Below are 16817 nucleotides of genomic sequence, written 5' to 3'. Positions count from 1 at the left end.
TCAGAATATGTTACATGTATTTAGAAGCCTGTATGGTTAATTGCCGTGGCTGGGGATTTCTTTTCAATCCAGAGTTCATAAAGTGTTCCCGTTCTTGATACTGCAATCCACTCATTGAGTGTTGTTTAAGACTAACATGCAGTATGTACTTGTAGCATGTCAATCAAACGTTTTTAATCTATTGTAGATACATATACACGTATTGCAAAATTATAATTGACTATCTCATGCGGTTTGTGTCCGAACTACCTTTTAATCTGACTGTTCCAAAGTGGCAACTCCAATGTTTGTTTTTTTAAGATTTCTATATCTGGGCTCGTTGATTTCTGACGCTTTGTTCCTCCTGTTTAGGTTTCGATCCAAGAGCAAAGTTAATTGTAGTGATATTGGGCTTATTGTGCCGTGTGACGCTGTGTTCCTCTCGTTCAGTGTTTGTTATGCTTTGATCCAAGAGCATAGATAACTGTTTGGCTTCTATGCTTGTTGCCTTGTGACGCTGTGTGTCCCACGTCAAGTTGCTGTCAGGCTTTGACCCAAGAGCACAGTTGAGTAGTTGGCTAATGGGCTTGTTGCGTCTTGTGAAGCTGTATGTCCCTCGTCGAGTGGCTGTCTGGCTTTGACCCAAGAGCACAGTTAATTATTTGGCTTATGGGCTTGTTGCGTCTTGTGAAGCTGTGTGATATACGTCGAGTGTCTGTAAGGCTTTGATTCAAGAGCATAGTTTATTGTTTAGGGAAAAGGCTTTTCTGAGAAGTTTACATTTTATCATATCACTAACATACGAATCGATCTGATAACTAGATGGCATATAACTATATCAACTTTAAAAGGTCAGCTCGAGGGTTGAATGCGAAATGGTTCTTAGTGACATTATGTAAAGGGGAAGATAGAACCTTTTAACTTTCATCCCTCGAGTACAGGGCAATATTGTAAAAGTGATTTTGAACGAGTAAAACATAAATGTTTATAAATTTCATTTATTTTTAAGTTTTAAGATTTACTATTTAGCAACGATAAAAGATACATTATTTGCAAACTATATTAATAGAAATAGGAGATGAGCAGACTTTAAGAAGTAACAATTCTTCACATTTTGGTTTTTCATCAGAGGATTGTTGAAGTTCCGATTTGGATTCAAAAGTTAAGATTGTTTATCAAGATGAATATGTTATTGTACCGAAATGTTCCCGACTTTTTAAGCAGCAATATCTTGTGATTTCTTAATGTTAGACATTGTAAAAGCTTTAAAGTTTCCTTCTTAATAATGTCATGATTATTCTGTTTTGCGCATATATCATTGGCATTCTTTAATCATAGTATTGCCATATTAAGTCCTCAGCTCAGGCTCAACGTTTGTTTATCTGTAAATTAAAAAAAAATGAGAATGATCAATATAATGATGTAATAACTTGTTTAACAATCGATGTAAACTATTTATGTTTAGATTAATAAAACTAAGAAGCAAGCCAAAATTTGACTGTTGGGGTTACCTTTATGACAATGTGTTCTCCATAAAACCTTTATTCACGGAACCATCTATGCCTGATGTATAGCTTGTTAGAATTAAATGAATGGGTGAGAAATGCTCAACTCAAAGTAAATCTTCGATCTATTCTGTCCAATTACGTCAAATGTGTATTTTGTAAACAAACACGAATTCGGAATACAAGACGGACTACATTTGAATCAGCATACATGTATTATTAATAATTGGTTAACTGCTTTGAAACTGTCAGCAATACATGCGTTTTATTATGTTTGAAGACATTTCTACAATACACTTCAAAAACCAAAAAAAACACACAATTAGTTTTAACATTGATGACAAGAGGATAAAAGCAAACACACAATTAGGTGTGACATTGTAGGTACAAGGATAGAAGCTAAACAGACTTAGGTTTGACATTGTAGGCACAACACTCACGGCCAAATAAACACACACTACTGTTTGACATTGAAAGCACAAAATCAATGATTGCAGGCACGAAAGTCAAAGCTAAATAGACACATAATTATGTTTGACATTGTAGAAACAAAGATCAAGGTCAAACAAACACAATAAGGTTTGCTTTAAAAAATACATGTGACTCCAAAGCACAATACTTTATATAGTACTTGCATAATTTTAGAATTTTAATATCTATTGCAATGCTCAAGGGAAATATTCATTATGCAATCATGCATCATATTTGTTGAAATGTGTTCGATTTTGAAATACGGTTGTTGTGATTGATGAATACCACCCACAACATGGCAACAGCATTGAAACAAACTGGTTCCTTGTTTGAAGTAGAAAGTTAAATCCAGCTGTACGCAACTTGGTTTCTTAATGTTGATAGCGTAACACATCGAATTATTTCCAAATGAATTTGAAATAGCTAATTATTGTTGTTGCCGTAATTTCAAAACGGAGATAAAAGAGCAGTGTATGTGACATTTTCAATTTTCATAGACTTTAAATGTTTAGGACAAATGTAAGGTTATTGCTATACAGACCAGTTTAACCTCCTCGTTGGTTATTTAATGCATGTATTGCATTAAATACTTATATTTCTATATATTGATGCGCATTGACTATTAACAATCATATATTGGTTTAAAAATTAAATCAATTTAATATAAACTCGGTATTATAAATGTCAAACGCTTGTTTGTTATCGACGAAAAATACACTTGAAACAACCCAGAGGAAGCCCACGGGAGTTATAAGATTTACGTTGTTATTTCCCTTCCCTTTTCCCAACATTTGCATCAAAATAAAAAAGTGAAAATACCAATGAAAGGGACATTGATTTAACACATTATCAAAACATGTATACATTGATGATGTTTAACAAAAGAGAGTATAAAAATGTTAATATTACCGTACACTGCAGTGACACGAAGCCTCTCATCTGGCAAGATGATTGTGTGCATATTATAAATACACAGTTATGCTGTAAGAGTGTCGGTGAAGGTCGCGGCTTACATTACCAATATTGCTATATTTGTCCATAAATCATAGTGTTGATAATAAAATGAACTTGAAGGATAGTTTAACTGTTTTATGCTGAAACAATCGCTATATAATTATACTTGAGCGGAATAATTATTTAGATCAATTTTATCCGACTAGATGATTCTGTCTATGTTACTGTCTCTGCTCATTCACAACATGCTAGTGACCCTCCTCCATCATACAATTGTGTTAGTATAGCGTCGCTAAATGTTACAATCGAGGAATATGTGATATGTAGATAACAGTATGAAAAACGAAAAGTAGTTCGACCCATAAAAGAACTTAGTTTGAAATATTTTTAAGGTAACGCTCAATTAATATACATAAATATGTGATTTAATTAGCTGTGCTTTAGTGAAAATGAACAAGTTTGTAAAAAAAGCGATCATAATCTTAGCTGGTTAAAATATTTAGGCATTTAGTGTAAGATAACAAATAGAAATGTTGAAACTACCAACCATAAATTAAGTTAGAACAAGTCGAAGGGAGATAACTTTAGACTCCTTGACCAGAATGAAAGCAATTGTATCCATCCCATTCTGAAAAAAATAAAGCAATTATTTAATAACCCTTCTGCCTAGATTATTATTATTTTTATTTTTTTGGCTAGATTAATGTCTGTACTCGAAATTACGCGAAATGTCAAGGTTCGATTTACTGTAGAAATTTTGGGTTTAATTATGAACAGAACCAGTTTTTGTGTGTCTTATTACATAACTTACTGGAAGTGTTACAATTAAATTTCTCATATAAAAGGTTTCGCTAAATATAAGTTGCCTTCTACGTCTGAACTTGCTTGTACTCATTTTTCACAAATTTTGAGCTTCCTTACACGTGATAACTTTCAATGTCAGTTGAGCGTATCGTGACTGAGGTGTATTGTATCAGACTTGTCTGAATATTTGGAGTAGTATATAAAAGATCAGCAAGGCGATTTGGCATAGTATATCAGATATATTTCCTAATAACTGACCAATAAATATAATAGAAATATCACTGACGTTGTATATCAGAAATATCACTAACGATATGAAGTTGTATATCAGAAACATCGCCGGCGTTATGGCGTTGTTCATCAACCATCGTCCTTCAATCAGTACGCATATGCTTTAATACAATTTAATGCTCAAGCTCCTGTTACTGTTGGGCTAATTCCTGACATTTATTCAATAATATAATTGCTTCGGGGAACCATTCCCTGCGCCACAAAGTCTCATTGGTGTGGTGTTGTTCGATTTCGAACAATGTTTTTGTAAACTAACAAAACTAATTTATTCCAAAACGCGTGCGATTAATGTGTAACTGAAAAATAACATGCACACCACACTATTAGAAGGAATAAAATGAGTTGTCATTGATATGTTTTAAGGAATCAGTGACATCTGCGTATCATTGTTTTCATATTGTATTTGTTTCCAATATTAAAACATATAAGTTTCTTGCTTTAATTTATATATTTAATCTAGCAGAATACAAGTTGCGTTTTAAAGTTGATTGACTCGTTTTATAATGCTCTTTGAATGCTATTAAGTGTTGTTCGGATAAAGCGATTTAAGTCGATTTAAACAACAAGTAAATATCGATCAATGGAAGCTACAGGGGAGTTCTACTTACCACAATGCACAAGGCGAAGGTCCTACGTATACTTAAGTATATGCTGATCAATGGAAGCTACATGGGCAGTTCTGGTTATCATAAAACACAATGCGAAGGCCCTACATACACTTGAGTACCTGCTTATCAATGGAAGATACAGGGGCAGTTCTAGTTACCACAAAGCACAGTGCGAAGGCCCTACATACACTTGAGTTCCTGCTCATCAATGGGAGCTACAGAGGCAGTTCTGGTTACCACAAAGCACAAGGCGATAGCCCTGCATACACTTGAATATCTGTTCATCATACCTTTATTTTCTAGTACATCAAACAGCGACTAAAGGCAAATATCTCAAAGCAGTTCCACCTGAAGGGATTCGTCTTCTCTATAAGGGGTAAATAGGTCGTAGGAACTACTTACGTGCTTTCGTCGAACGTTGACATCATTCTCGGGCATTTTCTTTTAAATCCATATTATTTAGTGACGGTCGTAGAACCAAAGAAATTACAATTTTACGTGATTAGGATACACAGCTCTCTATGCCTCAAACAACTAACTTGGTCATCATAACCCTATTCAATTTTGAAACGCAAGAAAGTGTGTTTCTAATTAGAAGACATGTTACAATACGCTATAATTGTTCTTTCAATACTTTTATCTTGTCGTACCAAATTTATGGCGATATCCTGCATCAAGCTGAAATGTTCAACAGGCAGATTGTATTTCACAGATAATAATGTGTGATTAAGTAAAAGCAACAGATCAGTGTAAGTCGTGTGGGTTTCTCTTTTATAGTGTCAATTGATCTGTCGGCGCAGCATCAATAAATGCATACTTAAATTAATCGAAGAGTAAACGGTATTGATACGCATGGCAAGCTATGTAAAAATTGACACAACTAAATCCCACATATGTAAATAAAAAAAAACCACGAAGAGAGTTCTCTTGTGAATTATCCAATACGATTTTTGCTCGATTAAGAACAAAATATAATAATATAACTCATCCATGTTTTTCTAATGGTAATTGAGGTATTTACGAATATTAATGTTAATTGAGCCAATACCGTTTCAACTAATTTCAATGAGAGCTACTCCACGTGTGTTCAATTAGGAATAACTAAGTTCAACGCTTTTTCTCGTTTACATACATCTATGGCCATTTAATTATTTCCAGTTATATCTCTAGTGAAGTCTTCTAATAATCAGCCTATATTGTTAAGAAGCCTGTATGGTCAATTTCCGTATCTAGGTAATTCTATTCCATCCAGAGTGTTTGGACATATTTGCTCCAAGAGCTTATCCCGTTTCTTGAAACTGTAATCCTCTCATTGAGTCTTGTTTAAGACCAACATACAGTATGTACTTTTAGCATGTCAATCAAACTACTTTTATTTCTTGTATAATTGCAGTATTAGCATTGGTAGTCTCACGCTGTATGTTCCAGAGCTACTGTTTCATACGACTGTTCAAAAGCAGTAACCCCAATGTCATGTTTAAGAGTTATATATCAGAGCTTGTTGCCTTGTGACACTGACTGACCCAACAACGTAGATAAATGTTTGGCAACAGGGCTTATTGCGCCTTGTGGGGATGTGTGGCCGTCGTTGGCAGTCTGTATGGCTTTTATCCAAGGGCATAGTGTATTGCTTGACTTTAAAGCTTGTCAGTGAAGTTTTCAGTTTATCATGTCACTAAAATACGAATTGACCTGATAAGTTTTATGAACGGTTGTTATCAAACCTCTACAATTGTATTTTCACTGTCATATGTATTATACACGATGATCAAAACCTGCAGGCGACACCCTCAAACTTCAATGGAAGATGAACCTCGCAAGAGGAGTGGGCGGGGTAAAAAATTGTATTACTAAGTGGTGATATTCAGCAAAATCCTTGACCAATTCCCCTGCATGAAAATCAATGCAGTTTTTGAAATAACATGTTAACATAATACACGCAGAATTCTCAAAGGTGAAAAAATGTCAATTATGGAAACATAAAAAGTGTTCTTAGATCTCACAAGATGGCAAACTGACATATTAAATTTTTCAAATGTAAAGAGTATTCCAGAAAATTTAAAACAACTTTCATTTTGTCAAAATAAACAGAATACATACAATTTTTTTGTGTAAAAATGTTAGCCGGATCAACAGTGAAAACTCCTTAAAATTGATAAAAACATTAATCCTAAATAATTCACCCAAATAAAGTAAAGGTTTCAGACTGCATTCTTACAGTCTCAAAATGATTGTATGAATGATAAAGTAAACAAAATAGACCAAAATAGGAGCAATCACCACTGGAAGTCCATTAAATGGATGTTATCATACACATTACATTCATAAACCTATTCTTGTAACGGTTTGTCATCTACCTAATTTTATATCGAATGCTTTTTAAATCATGTATAATGTTAAAATCGTCTGTCGCAAATTATGAAATATACTTTAAACACCTGATCATGTAAACCGTAGAATTGATAGTTTTGTATGCTTTTCCTGCAACCCTTTACCAGGGTGTACGTTAATATCGTCCAAGGGTCTCAAACTGACTAACAATATATGAATATTTGCATTTGTTTGCATACACTTTCAAATATATAAATACTACTTGGTACACAGGTTGCCAAGAGCAATGTACACGTGTGAAGCAAGCCTATATTTGGTTGAGGTGAGCAACTGTTGGCATTCACCTTTATGTCATTGTGAAATCCATCAAACATTTATTCACGGAAGCAGCTACATATGCTTCATATATTTCTCGTTCGAATTACTTGTATGGGTGAGAAATGCTTTCATCTTTTTTAAGATAAACCATCGTTCTTGTATGATCTGTCCGATCAAATGTATTTTTGTAGACATACACATCGTCAAAAACAATAAAGACGGACTACATTTGAATCAACACAACTTTATTAATAAATTATCTTAGGTTACCACCTTGAAACAGTCAGCATAAATGAGTTAATCTTTTTTTTAGTTAACGGGCATTTCTACAACTCACTTCAAATTTGAGAATATGCGTTTAAGGATCACGACCAAATAATCTCGCAATGAGCATAAGTGTTTTGCGATAAAATCAACAAATAATTACAAACAAAAATAAATTAAATTAGATTCGAACACCATCCAATCATGTCTGTTTTGGATCAATTTTGTTAGCTTAAATTTCATATAAATTTGAACTTCCTTACACGTGATTAGTTTCAATGTCAGTTGAACGTATCGTGACTGAGGTGTACTGTATAGGACTTGTCTAAATAGTTGGAGTAGTATGAAAAATTCGCCTAGGCGATTTGGCATAGTATATCAGATATATTTCCTAATAACTGACCTATAAGAATAAAAGAAATATCACTGACCTTATGACGTTGAACGAGAATATAAGATATATCACTGCCGTTATAACGTTTTATTATATGCTTAATGGATAATATGGTTTATAGAGATTAATCAGTGAAATAAAAATGACATTTTACTGATCCAAACAGTGAAATAATATTTTGATATTTTTTACTCTTCACTGAAAATTTAGAACGCTCTCATATTCAGATAAAACGTCAACGCGCATGGGGCTGGAAATCAAATTCAACGACGTCTTTTCAGAAGTGACGTAACCTTTGCATACATTTTGGCGCGCTTCTCTGAAAAGCAAAAAAGTACTGTCATTTAATATCCTTTTTAGGCATTTCATATTTTTTGTTTCAGTGTAGGATTGCCATATATTTCACCTCGCGAACACAAAAAGTATATATTTCACTCAAAGCTATGCCACTCGTGAATTATACCCTTTGGTGCTCACTCTGTGTAATATATTATGATCTTACACTGAAACGAGCAATTATACTCTGTATATACCAAAATACTACTGTCGTTATGACGTTATAAACAAGAAATGTCATTGACGTTATAAAATTGTTTATCAGAAATATTACTAACGTTATGAAATTGTACATCAGAAATATCACCGTTGTTTTGAAGTTGTTCATCATAAATATCGCTAACGTAATGACGTTCTACATCAGAAATAACACTAATACATAATGGGTAAGAAAGGATTTCTGAAAGGTTTTCTTAGATGAAATGAATATGTTTTTACGATTCTTGAATGAACTAATTCACTATTGGTGTAAATATAAGTAATGAATTGCGGTATTGATGTCATTATCGTGGTATGAACGCAATTAGGCTGGTCAAAGTGTGTGGAGTCCGTGGGACTGTTGAATGTTATCCTGTCCAATCCATTCCGTCTAACGATTCCAGTTGCGTACTATTTGCCCATTATATATTTATCTAGGACTGTTTTGGTACATACTATTTTATATATTTATTATTTGTATGTTCAAATTGTACTTGCCAATACAATGTGCATGGTTCTGGCCGTAATAAGTCGTTGTTTTATTTTGAATCGTTATGACGTTTTATTCCATCATGGTTTATATTTTGTATAATAACTTGTACATATAAATGTATTATAGTAATTAAATGCACATGAATATTGACTCAATCGTTCATGATTTAACGTGTTCTTCTTGACATCAAATCAATACAAAAACGTTTGTCGCGCAACTATTCCTGATATGTTCCATTGCAATTGGATAATTTATCTAAAGTGTAAATTTACAGAAATGTTTCCAACAAGTGCAGCCGCCGGATATAAACTTGGATCTTGATACTGATTCTATGACTAAAGACCTAAATACCAGCAATGTTAACATAATACTTAAATATTCGTTAATCGATAAGAAATCAATTAAGTTTTTTTTATCATAACTGCACAGTTTTACAAAAAGGAACAGGCCCTGATATCACGAACATATTCCAGCCAATTTAAATCTCAAGTGCAACTTATGTTTCCACATTCCAACATGGTATGATTGAAAAATACGGATGATTTATTATTTTATAAAGCACATTCTCTTACGCATAATGATAACCATCATTGCTCAAAATACTTAAGAACATTATTTCTAGAGCCAGAAAATGTACTTGAGTATAACTAAACATATATAGATTGAAATCAAGTACAATTTCTGATATATAATTATTTTTTCTTTTAATACTGACCAAATATTTGTATCAACATTATATATGAGAGAAGGAGCTTTTATATATAGGTTATGTTTTCAAATGAGTTGAGATTAGGATGGAGATGTTTTATGCTATTGGGACCAGATCTTATCAAGTATCTGAAACAAATCATTTTTTAAAACTCACAAGTGGAATCCATCTTATTATTTTACTAGTGAATCCAAGGACGCAAATAAATGTAAATTTTGAGTGAGTTTCGCAACAGAAATACATATTATAATGACAACATCCCAAAGAATATCCCTCACCTGTAGTACCTTCAGTGATTTGATTATTTGTTTTGCTATCATAATGAAATTCCATCGCCCTTAAATCCATACGCACTTCTTTCAACTTTAATACCAAAGATTCTGTTAGTGTTTGGCTATTTCCTGACATAAAACAACAATGACATTGTTTCTGGAAAGCATGCAATGCGCAGCATAGTTTCATTTTTTGTGCTGTTGTTCGATATCGAAAACTTGTTGTTATTGATGAGAAAGACTAATAATTAACACTAACAAATTACCCAGAAAAGCGTGCGCTAAATGAGTTATTTGAAATCTGGGAAAATAAACACGCATTCAATACGAGGTATTTTCTGGCGCTGCGATCAGGGGGTCATTTGTTTGGATTAAGCACAGCCTTCTTCACCATTTGTTTGATTGTGGAGCTGAGTTTGTTGAGACCGACAGGATTTATTTTGAAACATTGTTTCTGATGTTTGTTTACGTTTTCATGACAGCGCGTATGAATACATTTTTGTGATGCGGTTACCTTATTTGCATAATTATTACACTAGTTATATATGAAACTATTGCATGGGGTTATATCACTCTTGCGCCGTAAGTTATGTCTTAAATACTGTTTATTTAGTGACGGTTTTAGAATTACCATAGCATTTTCATTTTTACTTAATTAGGATACACAATTCTCGTATGCCTCCAAAAACTAGAACGTCCTAGCTCTATTCTATTTGGAAAGGCAGAAAAACGTATTTGTAATCAGTGGTAATGTTACATCAAACTATTATTGTTTTATCAATACTTTTCATCTTTTCAAACCAAATTAATGTAGCGATATTCTGCATCTAGCTGAATGTTTCAGAATGCACATTGTACTTCACAGACAATAATGACTCATTATATAAGAAACAAATCGGTGTTGGTCGTGTGGGTTCCTCTTTAATTATCAATGAATCTGTGGGCGCAGCGTCAACAAATGCATACTTAACTAATCGAAGAGTAAACGGATTTTATGCACATGGTTGCATCACGCTATGCAATAATTATTACCACCAATTAATTAATTGTTTATTGTTAAATGACACAACAAAATCCGACTTAATGTGAATAAAACAAACCATGAAGAGAATTTTCTTGCAAGCCATCTGATGAGACTTTTGCTTGATAATTAACAAATAATGCAAGAAAAAAGTTGATGCATAGCATCAAGTCGGCGCAATGAAATTAGAAGAAAAACGTGCATGCAGATAGTTATTTTGTCAATGATAATAGTTGTTTTTATGTTGGGTGTACAAATTCTCGAAGGACATTATAGTTAATAATATTGTTACAATAGTTTAAGCCCGGAATTATAGATATTCTGGGTTTTTTCCAAAGCTTATCCTCCGGTTAAAACTAAATTATAACGAAAATATAGATACATTTCTTCGGTAGAATTAGAGTCAATGGTCTAATACATAGATTTCAATAGCATGAAATTCACCTTTTATTTGTACCGGAATGTTATGTTAATTCCTTTCTTTATATTTTGTATACGTTTTTGTAACACATTTCACTCATATGAGTATATAGAACGGGGATAAAAATACCATACATCAAGAGGGGATTATCTGGAGATCATTCTTTCAAATGACATTTTCAAAACAAACAATTAAGCTCAAGGTTAATTTTTCAAAACTCGGCATATTTGCCGTCACCAAAGGAGATTACTGCGTAGGAGGTGTACAAACATTAAGGATATTGTAAAAGTACCGTGTAACCTTCATCTATTGATATCAATCGGAACACCTCGGCCTGTATCTATCTCGGAGATGACCGAGTTGTTATGATTGAGTTGGTATTTAAAATCAAAATTTTCAAAATGATAAGCAGGGCTATTATAATTTAAGGTTTCATTATCAATTAAAGTGTTAAGTTTTATAAAACATACTGAACTTCATATTTTATCATGCAACGTGGAAACTATTGAAAACATTGTTCTGCAATTTATGCACTAGTCCCTAAGTTGGAATATTTCTAAAGTAATATCAAATATAGTCGGCGTCCTTCTGGTCGCCGACTAATTACTGTTTCTTATCCATACTTTTAAATGGTAATTGATGGGTTTTCAAATATCAATGTTAATTGAGCCAAACCCGTTTCGATTGATGTGAATGAGAACTGCTCCACGTATTCTATTAGGTATAATTCAGAACTACGCTTGTTTTAGTTTACATTTTTCTATGACCAATTAATTATTTCTAGTTGTATCTCTAGTATAGTATTATATTGATTAACCTACATTGTTAAGAAACATGTGTGGTCAAGTGCCGTGTTGGGCACTCTATTGAATCTAGAGTCAATCAAGTGTTAAGAAATATTTGTTCCTTGACCTCATCCGGTTTCTTGACACGATAATCATTTCATTGAGGTTGTTTAAGACCAACATACATTGTGTTCTTGTGGCATGTCAATCGATTGACTTTTATCTCTTGTATAATTGCAATATAAACGTTGGCAGTCTTATGCGGTTTGTTTCCGAAATACTGTATGATCTGAATGTTCCAAAACGGTAACCTCAATGTTATATTTAAGATTTCTATATCTAAGCTCGTTGCATTTTGACGCTTTCTTCCTCTCGTTGAGTGCCTGTTAGGTTTCGATCCAAGAAGATAGTGAATTAATTTGCTACTGGGCATATATCGCCTTGTGAAGCTGTGTGACTGTTGTTGAGTGTCTGGAAGGCTTCGATCCAAAGGAAAAAATAACTGTTTGGCTACTGGGCATATATCGCCTTGTGAAGCTGTGTGGCTGTCGTTGAGTGTCTGGAAGGCTTCGATCCAAAGGAAAAGTAAGTTGTTTGGCTTCAGAGCTTGTTGCGCCTTGTGACGCTGTGCGGCTGTCGTTGAGTGTCTGTAAGAATTCGATCCAAAGGAAAAGTTTACTGTTTGGCTTCTGGGCATATATCGCCTTGTGACGCTGTGTGGCCCCCGATGAATGTCTGTAAAGTTTCGATCCTAAGGAAAAGGTAATTGTTTTGCTTCTGGGCATATAATGCCCTGTGACGCTGTGTGGCCCCCGATGAATGTCTGTAAGGGTTTCATCCAAAGGAAAAATTAACTGTTTGGCTTCTGGGCATATATCGCCTTGTGACGCTGCGTGGCCCCCGATGAATGTCTGTAAGGCTTTGATCCAAAGGAAAAGTTAGTTGTTTGGCTTCTGGGCATAAATCGCCTTGTAACGCTGTGTGGCCCCCGATGAATGTCTGTAAGGCTTTGATCCAAAGAAAACATTAACTGTTAGGCTTCTTGGCTTGTTGCCTGTTGACTCTTTGTGGCTGTCGTTGAGTGTATGTTAGACTTTGAATCAAAAGTTTAATATTGTCTGGCTTCTGGGCTTGTTGCCTTGTGATACTATGTGGCTGTCATTGAGTGTCTGTTAGACTTTGAATCAAAAGTATAGATAACTGTTTGCCTTCTGAGCTTGTTGTTTTGTGACGCCATTTGCCCCTCGATGATTGTCCGTTCTGCTTTGATCCCAAAGCATAGATAGAGCATAGATAAACTGTTTGGCTACTGGGCTTATTGCCTTGTGACGCTGTGTACCTCTCATTGTGTATCTGTTAGGCTTTGATCCAATATAATAATTCATTTTAAGTTCAGTCATACACGTGATTTTATTATCTCAGGAACGCTTGTAACCATTGATGCGGTCTTATAAAAATAAATTCAAACACTTATGGGTAAATATGTTTTCTAGCATAAACATCCGGTACCTAAAATTACGATCTAATGTTTTTTACTTTCATTTAAGGGCCATTATTAGGAAATGAGTTTCAACGACAACAACATAACTGTTTCAAAATGTCATTTAATTTATATATTTAATTTTATATTGGTTAAATATACAGCAAGGATAAAAGATACATTATTTGCAAAATGTGTGGATGGTAAAATGATTTTAGCAGCCTTTATCATATCTTTTTGGTTTTAAAGAATTTGCATTTCTTGGAAAAGCCATTTTATCAGAGAAGTTTGTTGAACTTTCATTTTGGATTCAAAAGTTTAAGTATTTCATCAATATGAATATATTAATTTGCCAAACCATAAAAGCAGCAATAGCTTGTGATTTCCTGGTGTGAGACATGGCATAAACTTCAAGTCTTCCTTCTGCATGATGTGTGCATTCGACAATTGTCTTGCCTTCTTTGATGATGAATAACGTAAAATAACTTATAAATCTCACCCGGCCGGATTTACAGTAACAACTCTGCAGGATCAACAGTGAAAACTCCTTAAAAAAAAGAAACATATATCTGAAATAATTTGTCCAAGTAAAATCAAGCTTTCAGACTGTTTTTTCTTACAGTATAACACTGCTTGTATGATTATTTAAATTATACAAAATTAACCAAAATAGCAGAAATCACCACGGGCATCCCCCTAAATGGGTGTTGTCAAACATTTTACATTGATAACCCTATTCTTGTTGCACTTAAGTGTATACCATGTTCCTATTTTTATTTTAAATGCGTTATTAATTTTATAATGTTAAAACCGTCGGTCGAATATTTTTAAAACAAAAACACCTGAACATGTAAATGGTAAGATTGCTAGTTGTGTGTGGTTGTCCTGCAACCCAGTTTGTTATGAGGCTTTGCGTTAATTGTTGATGTTTGTTATTTGCCCTGAGTGAATGTAAGTTTGGATCGTAGTCACCAAGCCGGACAAGTTATTTTTACCGGTTGCTCAGGTTTCCCTACAACACAACACCACACTGTCGCGTTGCATTGTGCCAACAAGAGTGATTAATACAGCGTTGTTTTATTAACATGTTACACAATAGTTGTAAAATATATATGTTTTAACTAAGAAACAAGCCAATATTTGGCTGAGGTGTGAAACAAACTGAAAACTTACACCTTGAAATACACTTGAAACAACACAGGAGAAACCCACGAGAGGTTAACGTTGTTATTTCCCTTCTTAACAAGATTTGCGTCACAATGACGAAGTGATAATGCCCTTGCATGGTTTAGTGCATGGACAGACGAATTTGAAACCTTTTCAAAACATGTTTACTTTGATGACTCTAAAAAGAGTGTATAAAACGTTAATATTACCGTACACTACAGTGGCTCAAAACCTGTCTTCTACCAAAATACTTCTGTGCATATTATCACACAGTAATACTCTATAGTGTCGGGGGACGTCGTAGTTGACATGTTATTACTATATATGTCCATAAATCATTGTGTTGGTAACAATGAACTTTAACAATTTGGAGGATATTGAATTTGATTCAATTGTTTTCGAAACCTATATAATTATACTTGATATTATATTATTTAGATTTGATGAGTAACACTATTCATGTTTCAAGTTTCAAGTTTTCTTTACACTCTTCGCCCACAAGAGCATGAGTGATAGAAAATATATAAATAAACACACAAAAAAAACAGAGAAAAAAACAGTTCAACAAGCAAAGTTATATATCCAAAGCAATCCTAACTTGTCCTAAAGCAATGTCTAAACTCGGTGAAATATCTTATAATTATACACTGTATGTTTGTTCATCAGAAATACCACTGTCGCCATGACGTTGTTCATCAGAGATATCATTGCCATTATAAAGTTGTACATCAGAAATATTACTGACGTTATGAACTTGTATATCAGAAATATCACTGACGTTATAAACTTGTATATCAGAAATATCACTCACGTTATAAACTTGTATATTTGAAATATCACTGACGTTATAATGTTGTAAATCAGAGAGATCACAGATGCCATTATATTTGTATCCTGGACTGTTTTTGTACATAATATAATATTTTTGTTCATGCTTTCCGATGAAATGTGGGGTTTAAACAGTGAAATAACAACTATATCAATTTGATATTTTCCCGGCAAAATAAGGAGTGAAAATATGGACTTTCAGAGCCACTTTTAAATCCCTTTGTAGTAACTTGCCTTGATCAAAACAGAACACTGGACTTTGAACCAATAAATGTTGGCAAAAAATGTTTAAAACTTTTTTTAAAGAAATGTTTTATAAATTGAAATCAATATATATTTGGAAATTACCAATATACCGTTTATTACCGGTTATTCCGTTTTTCAAACATTTTCTTGATCTTTGAAGCTGAATGTTCGAACATTTGCTTTCATACCAAACAAATTACAGACAAAATCAACTGTTCGAACATAAATAGAATTTTAAATCATCGTTCAAATGTATTTTGAACTGTTTGCCGTTGTAGTACGTAAAATGAGCTTCCCGGAAAATTCACACTACAATTTACAGATAATCCGATATTTTTACCCCACCCACACCTCAAAAATTTTCAACAAACTAGCATGGCATTCAATCTTTATCTGGAAAACAAACCTGTTTTCAAGCGAAACAAACTTGTCTCTGACAGTAAGATGACTGAATATCAATTTACTATGAAACACATGCAATCTTAAACTAAGAATAATGTTATAATCCAGTGAGTATCCGCATTTGTTTTGCTATCACATTTGACCTTCCAAATTTTCATTCTTAAATAGCGGCGTAGTAATTTGGTTATGTATACATGCCCAACTTAAAATAAAAGGGTTTTCATTATTTTTTGGAACATATGTGCACTTATAAATCATCATTGTTTACTATTCATAAAAGTTTTGCACTAAAAAACGAGCGAATAATAAACTATAAGAATGAATAACAGAGAATTATTTCTCAGCAAACCGAAAATAGAAAAGTTGACAGCTATAATTTTGCATGAGGGGCGTCCCACGGGTAGCAGCATAAAAACCACCCTTTTCAAAAAAGGGGGTAATTCAGAAATAAATATAAAACTAATAAAACTCCGAAAATAAGCATAAAAGAAACAGAAAATTTGTTTATTTCAGTGTAAGATCGTATTCAATTTCACTCGT

Source organism: Mya arenaria, chromosome 10 (genome assembly GCF_026914265.1).
Source record: "Mya arenaria isolate MELC-2E11 chromosome 10, ASM2691426v1".
In the NCBI taxonomy this organism is placed as follows: domain Eukaryota; kingdom Metazoa; phylum Mollusca; class Bivalvia; order Myida; family Myidae; genus Mya; species Mya arenaria.
Note: the sequence above shows the minus strand (reverse complement) of the source record.